Source organism: Osmia bicornis, chromosome 10 (genome assembly GCF_907164935.1).
Source record: "Osmia bicornis bicornis chromosome 10, iOsmBic2.1, whole genome shotgun sequence".
NCBI classification, from domain to species: domain Eukaryota; kingdom Metazoa; phylum Arthropoda; class Insecta; order Hymenoptera; family Megachilidae; genus Osmia; species Osmia bicornis.
Genome location: NC_060225.1, coordinates 1,082,583 through 1,094,283, shown reverse-complemented (window position 1 = coordinate 1,094,283; position 11,701 = coordinate 1,082,583).

Here is an 11,701-nt window from a genome sequence, read left to right as displayed (position 1 = left end):
GTACCCTTCCATAACCTCCGGATTTGCGACTGGAACTGCAATTTGGAGAGCTGTGCGTCCTGGCAATCTATGTTTAATTGGCAATACTGGATGCAGTTCCATCTCCTCAGCGTTACTGAAGAATATAGGTTTAATAGGTTGGTTACGAGTTACCAAGGTTTTATGGTAATAGGAAATTTCAGCCCCTTCCTGTAATAAAAAAGGGCTTCCTATGAGTCCATCAGCGGAAATAGGCAAGTCCTCTACTACGTAAAATTCCGTAGCAGATCCATTAATTTGCAAACTGGTAGTTCCCAAGGTTCGGATCGTAGATGATGCGAGCCCAGCGATTTTAAGACCTTCCTTCGATGTGATTCCGGCCTTTTCTCCTAGAGCATGAAGAACTACCAGATTTACAGAAGCTCCTCCATCAATTAGAAATTCTCCAGTTCCTTTTTCCAGTTCTGGAACCTTGATCCTGATGCGTGGGGTTGGTGCTTCCTTGATTCGTCTTCCTGTTTCTGGTCTGCAAATCGGACCATTTTCCGGCGATCTTCGTTGCGTACGCTCACCGCCTCGCCGTTTGGGTGAGCGTTGTTGGAGTTTAAAGGTTTCCTCAAAGGTGAGAAATTCCCTCGTGACTCCCTTCGATACTGGAATCGGGGTCTTTCGCGGCGAGGTGATTTTCACAATCCTTCCAACCGTGTCCGACCGTACTGCAGTTTGCGCAATAAAAGTCGTAAACATCGTGTTTGGTGTTGAACGGCTCGTCATATTTTGGCGCCTCCGGTGAGTGGTTTGGAGAGCGTGAATAATCATGCTTACGTAAAGTCAACGCCGTTGCACGTGAAGCTCGTTCTTCGAACTCCGGTTCGGAACCAGATGTGCTGCGATCCCTTGGTCTTTGCCGATAGGGTGACGGTGACTGAGGGTACACACGCCTGTGTTCCTTCTCTCGAGGACGTCTCCAGCTGGGAAAATCCTCTTCTCTACGACGACTAGGTGATGCCTTCTCCTGAATCTGTCGTCGGTTCTTGAGGCGACGTTCAATTTGTAACACAGCTTCGTACGCCTCTTCTAAAGTTTTAATCTTTTTGTCCAGAGCGGCGATTCTCCAGGCCACACGCTCCGGTAAACCCTCAAGGAAATTCTCCAAGATGTCCATTTCCATCTCCTTGATGAGCTGATCCACGTTGGTCGTGTACCTCTCGCGGATCGCGATACGAGATCCATGGGCAAGTTTGCTGGCTCTGTCGATGTACTTCCTTAGTGATTCGTCCTCACGGATTTTAAGGCGCGAAACCTCAGCTTGGAAATACGCCAAGTTCTTCCCAGGAGCGTATCGTTTTTTCAAATGTTGTAACAATTGAGTTACATTGTTGAATTGTTTATCTTGGATACTAATCCGCGCCGGACCGGTGAGTTTAGTCAACACGATACTCAGATACTCTGTTTCCGACGTATCTGGTATTAACGCGAGCCCGTTTTCTACACTCTGAGCGAAAACCGACAAAGCTGGATTCTCGCCATCGAAAGTGGGTATCGGCGCGGTAGCGAATTGAATACAATTACGCTGTGTTAACAAGGCCATAGAATTAGCCATTGTTAAGGTAAGATTCGCGACTTCGTCAGCCGAAAGCCTGGTTTCTGGCATTTTAACGCGAAAATCCTATAGAACAATTATAATACAAGTCCAGTTGTATCCACGGTATCCTTACGGATATTTATTCAGTGGATCCCACCGCTGTCACCAGTTTTGTTACGAGCCGGAGGGGGCGGCTGCGTAGCCGGGGCTTAATTTAGGTATATGGTAATTGTTAATGGCTTGACCAGTGTTGTTATTAACACTGGGAGCCTAAGGAAGTAGACGTGGAGACGAACCTACGTATGGCTAACGTAGGGAGCTCCAGGAGGTTGGCTATGGTGGACGAACCTACGTATGGCTAACGTAGGGAGCCACAGGAAAGGTGTAGAGTGGAGGACGAACCTACGTATGGCTAACGTAGGGAGCCTCAGGAGAGTGATATGCGGACGAACCTACGTATGGCTAACGTAGGGAGCCGCAGGAAGCGTTAGTATTAGGTCTCGTAACTTGATTGATGTACCTCGAGCGGTAAAGGTACACCTTAGTGGGTTTCTGGACAGTAAATATAATTGTACAATAGTATGTAAATTAAACTAGTTTGAGTTTATTCTCTATTCCGGACCTTACAATTGTTGTGTGTAATTGTCGCGGTATTCAATGAATTGCACTCTAGGTTGCACGTTTGAAATGAGTTGAATAAATAAAGTTTAGTTTCGATTCCGCGAAGCAAGAATCTAATCCTTCTCGGTTTTCACGAACACGAGCAAACGGGGGCGGATTACAACGATTATAATAATGCTTAACAGCCGACAACGTACTGTATAGTTACTGTGAGTGCTTGAAAGGGACTTGAATACCCGATCTCGCAGAGTTTCCTCGTTGCAGAGATTATCCGAAAAGAACGTACTGACGTGTATCGAACTGATTCTAGACTTCAACTAGACCCGAGGTGCCCTTGTCGCCACCCTTTTTATACTCAAAAACTAGAGTAAAAAGGGTGGTGGGGACTGACTCTACGTGACCCGTAGGACCGCGCCCTTGCTTTGCGTTGGTCTCGAATTTTCTAGAAGACGGTTGGTGTCGGGTGCACACATCCGATTCCATATAAGGAAATTTCTTGAGAAGGGTTTGTAACACCATATAAGGAAATTTCCAAGACGGATACGTAACATGTAACGTTACCAAGGCAATGAAACCTTGCATATTCTTATGACAAATGATTAGCGAATTAAATGTATATCGAAATTCCGAAATATTAGAAAACAGTCAGTCTGTATTCTGTATATCTATCGAAGAAAAAAGTTATTGAAAAGATTTTCACCTTTTTCATCAAATACGCATTAATAAGCGCGAATGCCAGCCAGAGTTGCAGACAGTCCCAAAAATCTACTGCACACGACATGTTTTACTGCTCCGACCGCTTTGTGTCGCGATAAAGAAAATGCTTTAAAAACTAAAGGGGTGCGTTTGGGCGCCCAATTCATTTTTTATTGTAAACATAAATCTTTGCCAAGTGTAATGATGCTCAAACAAATGCCGGGACTCACCCGGAAGTATAACAAAATCATCTGCGAAATGTTAAAATTGTCGAAGACATCACTGATATCCTGGTCATTTTCAAATATCAATAAAAGCAAAACAACGCATAGTAGAAAGCTGCAGATTATCCAAGAATATAAAACATACCTTCCTGAAAATTTGTTGTATTGCAACGAAGTTTGTACAACTTCTTTAAAGCATAAAATCGTTGCTTAAAAGTAAACGATGTTTCGGAGAATTTGAAAAGCGATACGTGTACTATAAAAACTTTTCACTTCCGACAAAGGTCAGCACTTCATGAGTGTACAAATGGTAAAAATCATATTGGTGCATTGTTATTTACATATTCAACTATCTAAAATAACCAACATTTTATGATTTACGTAAAATTTCTGAAATTGACTTTTGGCCAGCCAAATCGGTGAATTAGACCACTGTGGCGTCGGTGCATTAGTCACTTTGTATTGTATTTTCTTGTTTGACAGCTCTCCATATGAGCTGAATGCACTCGTCGGTGCATTAGTGACTTCGGATTGCAATTGCTTGTTTGACAGCTCTCCATATGAGCTGAATGCACTCGTCGGTGCATTAGTCACTTTGTATTGTATTTTCTTGTTTGACAGCTCTCCATATGAGCTGAATGCACTCGTCGGTGCATTAGTCACTCTGTACTTGTGTACTTGTACATGCTCCTCCTGTTTTTATATACGGTGGTTCTCTAATCGGCTGGTGTCGATTGAATCTATTATCTATGATTTCTGGCAACATGCAGTCCTTATAAAACTTCTTCAGTTTTTCCTCCATCTCTGTTGCCCAGAATGTATCATTTCTTGGTACTTTGACAATTTTCATTCCTTTCGGCGTCCATAAACAGAATAGAGCACATTGTCTATTCGTTATGTGCAACTGTCCTTGCACTTGATAATAATTATACTCTTCAAAGTATTTGCCCGCGGTGTATCTTTTCGTAATCTGCATATCTTGCCGAAATTTGATGCGGTTAATAATTTTCTCCTGTAAGCTATCCACTTTTCACTTTTTGCTTGATCGCGAGTTTCCGCTTCGATCGTGTGTCGCATCGTCTGCCACTCATGGAATATGGCCATGTGCCTTTCATACTCGGAAGAGTATACAGACTCTTCCATATCTGGTTTTGCTGCACTGGGACCGTAATCATGGTCGGGCGATTGTTTCGGATTTCTGAAGGAGGATGCTTTCGCTTCTTTTTTATATTTAGATGCCATTTCTGCTGCACGCTTCCGACGTTCTTCCATCTTTCTTACGATGTTTGTCGGCTCTTTATTCATTGCCATACTCAATTTACTAAAGGTCTCTTTAGTGTTAAATTGGACGACAGCAGCGTAGACTCTACACTGATATGAGCCTCTTCGTCCAAAGTTTATCCTATTTCCTCCGATGAATTTGGCAATTATATTATTAAAGCTTTCTACAGCATTATTATTTAAAGCGTACAATAAACTTTCAGCTTGAGCGAAGAGTGGCTGCATCGCTTCTTCAATGCTTTGATATATACCACCTTGCTTCAATCGTGGAATATAATTTACTCTGTTCGGGTCAGAATACTTGTTGCAGAAATATGCTAACTTCTGACACTCCTTGTGTTCACCGAAAACATGACATAGTACATTTTTCATGTCCTCCTTCAAATTTTTTATTTGATCGACTAGTCTGATTTTTTCTTTGAACCGGTATTCTGCAGCTTTCTTTATTCCAGTACGTAGCCGCAGAGCATTGTCCTTTACGACAGCTCTTAGCTCTTTATAGCGGCCTTTTGCTACGATGTCGTTTATTTTTCTACTGAAATTCCGTAGCAGGTGATTGGTGCATTCTATTTTTCGTATATGCACCATATACTCTTTATATGGATCATTGTCCAATATTTTCTTGTACACGCTGCTGTTGCCATCGGCAACTAATATAGAATATACTAGACCGTGCATTTCTATGCTGTATTTGAATCCTTCGACGATAGCAGCACTTTCCATACCGGTTGAACTTTGCTGACGACCACAGTTTTTGAAACAGCGATGTTCGCGCGCTGCTTCTTTCTTTTTTGCTGCTGTTTGGCAAATCATACAAAATTTATTTTTAACGCTGATATACAGCACTTTTTTCGTATGATATCCCACGATGGCTCCTACGCCAGAAAGAGAATTGTAGTCTCCTCCGCGGTACGATCTTTTCATCCAGCTGCCATCTGCGACAACTGGAATCCATGGTATATTATAGCCTGCAAGCACATCGCCTCTTGCAATAGCCAATTCTCTTTCCTCTTTTCCAGCTTCTTCCATTTCTTGTTGTGCGGCCACTTCGAAGCCATCGATTATGTCATCCTGACATTTCTCGTACATGCTTTTTGTCATGCAAGACATGTTCACGCTAGAGAGTAATTCCTCCAGTTGATTATATCCGCCGCCCGTAACCATTGTTGCAGAAACAGCGGCATGGTTAATATCCATAGTGCCATCATTCTTTCGAAGACACGGAATTTGTCCTGCGTAATTGCACATTCGGCACTGTACATCATACGTTTTTTCTAAGCCATATTTTTGACATCCAATTATTTCGAAATGTTCAATACTACAGCCAATAGGTGAATGATTTGCAAGATTTTTTATTTCTTCGAATATATATGCAAAATCAGCAAAATCTATTCCTTTCGAAATTGGTTCTTTTGGCTGTTGTGGTTCGGCTTTCTCTACCACCCAATTTATTTCTTCGTCTTCATCGGTGGTATTCAATTGATCTTCTCCTGTATAGAAATCTCCTTCCTGTACAATTTCTTCGATAGTTTTCATTTCTTCAACATTTTCTATGTTTTCTTCATATAATCTCTCCGTAAGCAAATCATCTGCAGCAGATGTACTTGCGATTGTTTTCTCGGAGGTACTTGCACAGGTACCTGCTTCCGCCGCGGTACCTTCACTTACCGTGAGGCATGCTGCCTTTTTCAATTGTTGCCTGCAAGGAAAGTGTTAGTAATCAGTAGTGTTGCCTCGAAATAAGCAACTCGCTCGGGGTCGAACAGTTGTTTATTACGGAGCAGGTATGCTGTACCGTTTGACTTTGTTCTCGAAACGGGACGATAGAGAACACGAGAAACGAACGAGAGATCGGAGGTAGCGGCAAACCATAAAGTGATCGGCCGAGCAGCGATGTTATTTCTTGAAAAGAGATAGAATATAACATGTTCTCTCATTTTGGCACTAATTGTAAACGCTTCCGAATGAACGTAGGATCACATGAATGAAACACATCAGAATCGCGAATGCCAGAATGAGAAAGCATTATATATGTTGTACGTAATAATTATGCCTAAGATTCTTGTTATAGATTTTATTTACGATTTGATTTTACAAGAATTGCTACTCTGGAAACTGTTTGGTTTACCACTCGCTCTAAATCTGATCGCTCTGTTATTTATAATTGCCGGTCGCTACACACGCTTCTCTCTCTCTCTCTCTCTCTCTCTCTCAGGCTGAAGTCTCGGTTCGAGAACGATACAGTAAAACTTGAATACATATATGTATGCAACAGAAATTGGGACCCAAGCATTTCGTTTATAGAATTGAGGTATCGAATGCGGGTTATGCGCGACGCCAGCCAAGCGTGAACGTAGAAAGGGACAGACAGTAGAGGATAGAGAGAGGTCCAAGAATTCAAAGCGAGGAGCCGAAACGTATCGGTGTGGCTAATACTAATTCATTTATAAAACTTTTTTATTTTTGACTTTTTTAAAATAAAATTTTTACAAGCTCATTGGTGAGATTTTTCTGATTAAAATGATACCGAACACGATATACTTTCAATTATATTTATTTGTTTATTCAGAATATGCTGCGGAACTATTGACTGTAAATTAGGAGCTTTATGATGTTAGGAAATGCCCGTGATTTCAAACCGGACAGTTTTTTCCTATTGAAAATTAAAGTAATGTACAAGCTAACAATAATAATAGAATAATAATAAAATAAATAAGCAATAATAATAGAATAAAGAACATCGAATCGATACCTCTGCTGCATATAAACGATGTGTGCGGCCGCAGAATCGACACCTCGCTTCGCTTGGATATGTGCAATGTTTTGATTCGATCTCTCTGGCTTTTCGCCAACTTTTAACATCAATTTTATCAAGTAATTACAATTCAAGCTATATCGTGTTTGGTATCATTTTAATGAGAAAAATCTCACCAATGCGGTAGTAAAAATTTTATTTAAAAAAAGTCAAAAATAAAGAAGTTCATAATTAAATTAGTATTAGTCACACCGCTACGTTTCGGCTCCTCGCTTTGAATTCTTGGACCTCTCTCTCTCCTTTACTGTCTGTCCCTTTCTACGTTCACGCTTGGTTGGAACCGCACGTAAACATAGAATCGACACCTCGGGTGTAATGTTTGGATCGCAACTCTCCCTTGCATTTATTGTGCTTTTACTGTACATAATAATAAGAAAAACAAGCAGGAGAAAAGAAAAGCAGGCATAGTAAAAGAAGATACAGTAAAATCTCAATTACTGCATTTTGCTCAGGATTGAATGCGATTTGTAATATTTACGGAGAGACAAAATACAATGCGAACTCTAATACATACAGGACACGTTTCTCGAGCGAGTTCAGCTTGCCTTTGATGTGACAGCCGCGAATCGTGGCAGCGTACGGGGATAGAATCGAGGCAGTCTATTTTTGGCCCGTTTTCTTTTCACACATGCATATCTGCAGAATCGTCTTCGCTACTCGCAAGCTGACGCAGCCACAAGCAGGCATGCCTCTGCTACGATTCGTGGGTGTGTGTGTTTACAAGCGTGCAGTTGACCGCGCGGAAAACATTTTTTTTAAATCCTTGAAAAAGTCCAGAATATTTTACAGCAGAGTTTCTCAAACTATGTTCCGCTGAACCTGAATAGGTGTTCCGCGACAATTTGGAAAATTTTATATTTAAAAATAATTACTAAATAAATAATGTGTTTTAACAACATTTTTTAAAAAGTTTTATTAGTAGGAGTGACCCAACCTAAAAAATAAGCTAAGTGTTCCGTTAAAATTTCCAGATTTGCGAACTGTTCGATTGCCGAAAAAGTTTGGGAAACCCTGTTTTAGAGTATCTCTTCAACGAGGGGCTGCAGGGTGGTATTCCATTTTATGGCAAGTTGTTAACTAATAAGGAAACGAAGGGGTCCGATAAACACGTTTTCGCCTTTCGCGAAGTAAACCCTGCTTGACCGCGCCGGTGACAGAAAGCAGACCCACTCATTGTCAGAAATATTTTCTAAGCAGTTTTTCGAACTATTCAGAATTGACTAGTCACTTTCGTACACGTGTTTAGGAGGTCATGGGAAAGTTTCGGACAATACTATGATGACAGTATAGTATTTTGTTAGTGAAACAATATTTTTACGAAACATGTTTACATAAAAAAATATGATGTATTACAGAAAAAATATAATTACTTTTCTTGCATCCGGATAGATATTTCTGATACGCAAGAATGCATGAAAGATTTGACGATCAATATTGCCACGAAACGGGATCGAACGTTCTACGAGGACGTGCACGTTCTTTTTTAACCGACTTCAAAAAGGAGGAGGTTACTCAATTCGATCAGTATGTTTTTTTTTTGTGTGTGTTCACCGATTGCTCCGAGATGGATGGACCAATCGGAACGAAACCTTTTGCATCTTGTAGGGTATGTCTTCCGATTGGTCTCATTGAAAAAAAATTGTTCATTTTTTCATTGTTATTGCAAAATACAGGAAGTTTTTAATGTCAAGGCATGTACTGATTGCGTTGAAACCTTTCACATCTAATAGGAGATATTTCCGCGATATTTCACTTGCAAAAATTTATGCAATTTGTTATTGTTAATAACTATTTTGATAACTTGCATGGGACTTGCTATCGTTAAAAACTATCGTTATTGCTATTAACCAATAAGAACGGTAAACCACCTTACGGCATCCTACAAATACTGCTCGTTTCACTAAAAAGTGTGAAATAAAATAATTTTTAACAAAAAATATAACCGACTTCGAAATGCACTAAAAAGTATGAAATAATTTCTACTTCATTTATACAAATACGCAACAGCTATTAATAAAACCTATTTACAGTAAAACCTGGATAAATGCAACGAAAGAATGCTTGGATAAGTGCAACATCGCTATCCCCTCCACTTGGGGGGATCCCCCTAGGCGAACCGAGCCGCTCGACGAGGAAACCGTGTAATATGATCCGACCGTAATATCGGTGTGACTAATACTAATTCAACTATAAAACATTTTTATTTTTAACTTTTTCTTAATGAAACTTTTACTAACACATTTGTGAGATTTTTCTGATTAAAATGACACCAAACACGATATAGTTTGAATTATATTTATAAACAATAGTAATAGAATAAACAACATAGAATTGACACCACGACTGAATATAAATGATGTTGGCTGAATACAAAAGATGTGTACGGACACAGAATCGGCATGTCGGCTGAATAGAAAACATGTGTACACTGAGTTGCATTGAACTTGTCGCAGTGAAGTTGGCTACAAATTCACTAACACATTCAGGCCGCGTCGGTGAGCCAATGGCGAGATCGGTTCACCGACGCTGCGGCGTGAATGTGTTAGTGAATTTGTAGCCAACTTCAGTGCGACAAGTTCAATGCAACTCAGTGTACAGACGCAGAATCGACACCTCGCTTCGATAAATGAAACATTAAATGCCCAGAATCGACACCTCGCTTGGATAAATGCAACATTAAATGCCCAGAATCGACACCTCACTTGGATAAATGCAATATTAAATGCCCAGAATCGCCACCGTGCCTGGATAAATGAAACCTTTGAAACCAGAGCCGACACCGCGACTGGTTTTGATTTCGATCTCTGTTGCTTTTCGCCAACCTTTAACATCAATTTTAGCAAGTAATTATAATTGAAACTATATCGTGTTTGGACCATTTTAATCAGAAAAATTTCACTAATGTGTTCGTAAAAGTTTCAATAAAAAAAAAGTCAAAAATAAAAAAGTTTTATACTTCAATTAGTATTAGTCACACCGATACGTTTCGGCTCTTTCCTTTGATCATCGGACCTCTCTCTTTCAGCCACTGTCTGTCCCTTTCTACGTTCACGCTTGGCTGGTCGTCGCGTGTAACCCGAGATTCGACACCTCGCTTGGATAAATGCAACCACTGGGTCCCAATGTTGGTTGCATTTATCCAGGTTTTACTGTACTCGTTAAATAGTATACTAAATACATTTCAACCTTTTCGGAGGCGGCGCAAAATTAAAAACTTTTCTTATACTAGGAAGATTTAGGCGTTGACAACCTATCAAATCATTATTGACAGCATCGTATATTCGGGTATTTTTAATTTTGCGCCGCCTCCGAAAAGGTTGAAATGTATTTAGTATACTATTTAACGAGTAAATAGGTTTTATTAATAGCTGTTGGGTATTTGTATAAATGAAGTAGAAATTATTTCATACTTTTTAGTGCATTTCGAAGTCGGTTATATTTTTTGTTAAAAATTATTTTATTTTCCCATTCAATATGATCAAGATCTCGGTTACGTTTCGAGACCTCCGAGCGAGCAGCAGCGAACTATCGAAACTATATACGGAACCGAGTAATAATAAATGTTATAAAACAATTACGAGAATTCGAACTTTCATTTCCTCGGATTCAAGACAATAGCGACAAATAGAAATACCATCCTCTGACATCTCAATAAAAAGATATCGTTCAAAATTGAAAAATATTCAAATTTTAAATAGGATTGTAGGATATACATATATAGCTGTATAATTTGTCGCACGGTATTACAAAAAACTGACTTGACCTTGATATCGCTTGTAGTACCTTATTCATAAAAAAACGTACTATTATCAAACAGTAACATATTAAACAATTTTCACTTGTTGCAATAATTCGTAAGTAATAAAAGATTAAAAAGGGGACAGTGTTACACCTATTTAGTAAATTTTATCATCGTTCCTAGGTTCGAAATCTGATTTGTACGAACAGTATTCTTCGATTCCCGCGGTTACTTTGTCGCTGTCAATGGGTCATAAAAGAGAAGGATCCAACGAGAGCCGTAGCAGCCCAGAAATAAAGGCAGCGCGTAGTAGAGCGAGAATAAAGGCTCCATACACAACTGCATATGCGAGGCTGCACGAAATGTCTGTTACAATTGAATTAGTGAACATCATCAAGTACTGAATGACATCCGCCTTACGATAGCCGAATTTAAATATATAACCTAACCTAATACATGAATAATATTCATTTGTAATTGAGTTTTTCTTGGAGTCTTGTATATGCAGTTGTGAACGGAGTCTTTACGTTCCCCTGACGCAAAACGCATAGAGTTTGAAATAAATTTTCTGTCGTTTTTCAAATGAAAACAAAATGCTGCATGAAATATCGCGATTTTCGGAATTACTTGTAACTTCTAAGTGCATTGACCCATCTCGATGAAATTTTCAGCATACACATAACATACTACAATTTACAAATGTCATATTTTAAATTTTAATTACAGGTTCAAATAAAAAAGTTAAAAAATTGCTTTTTACT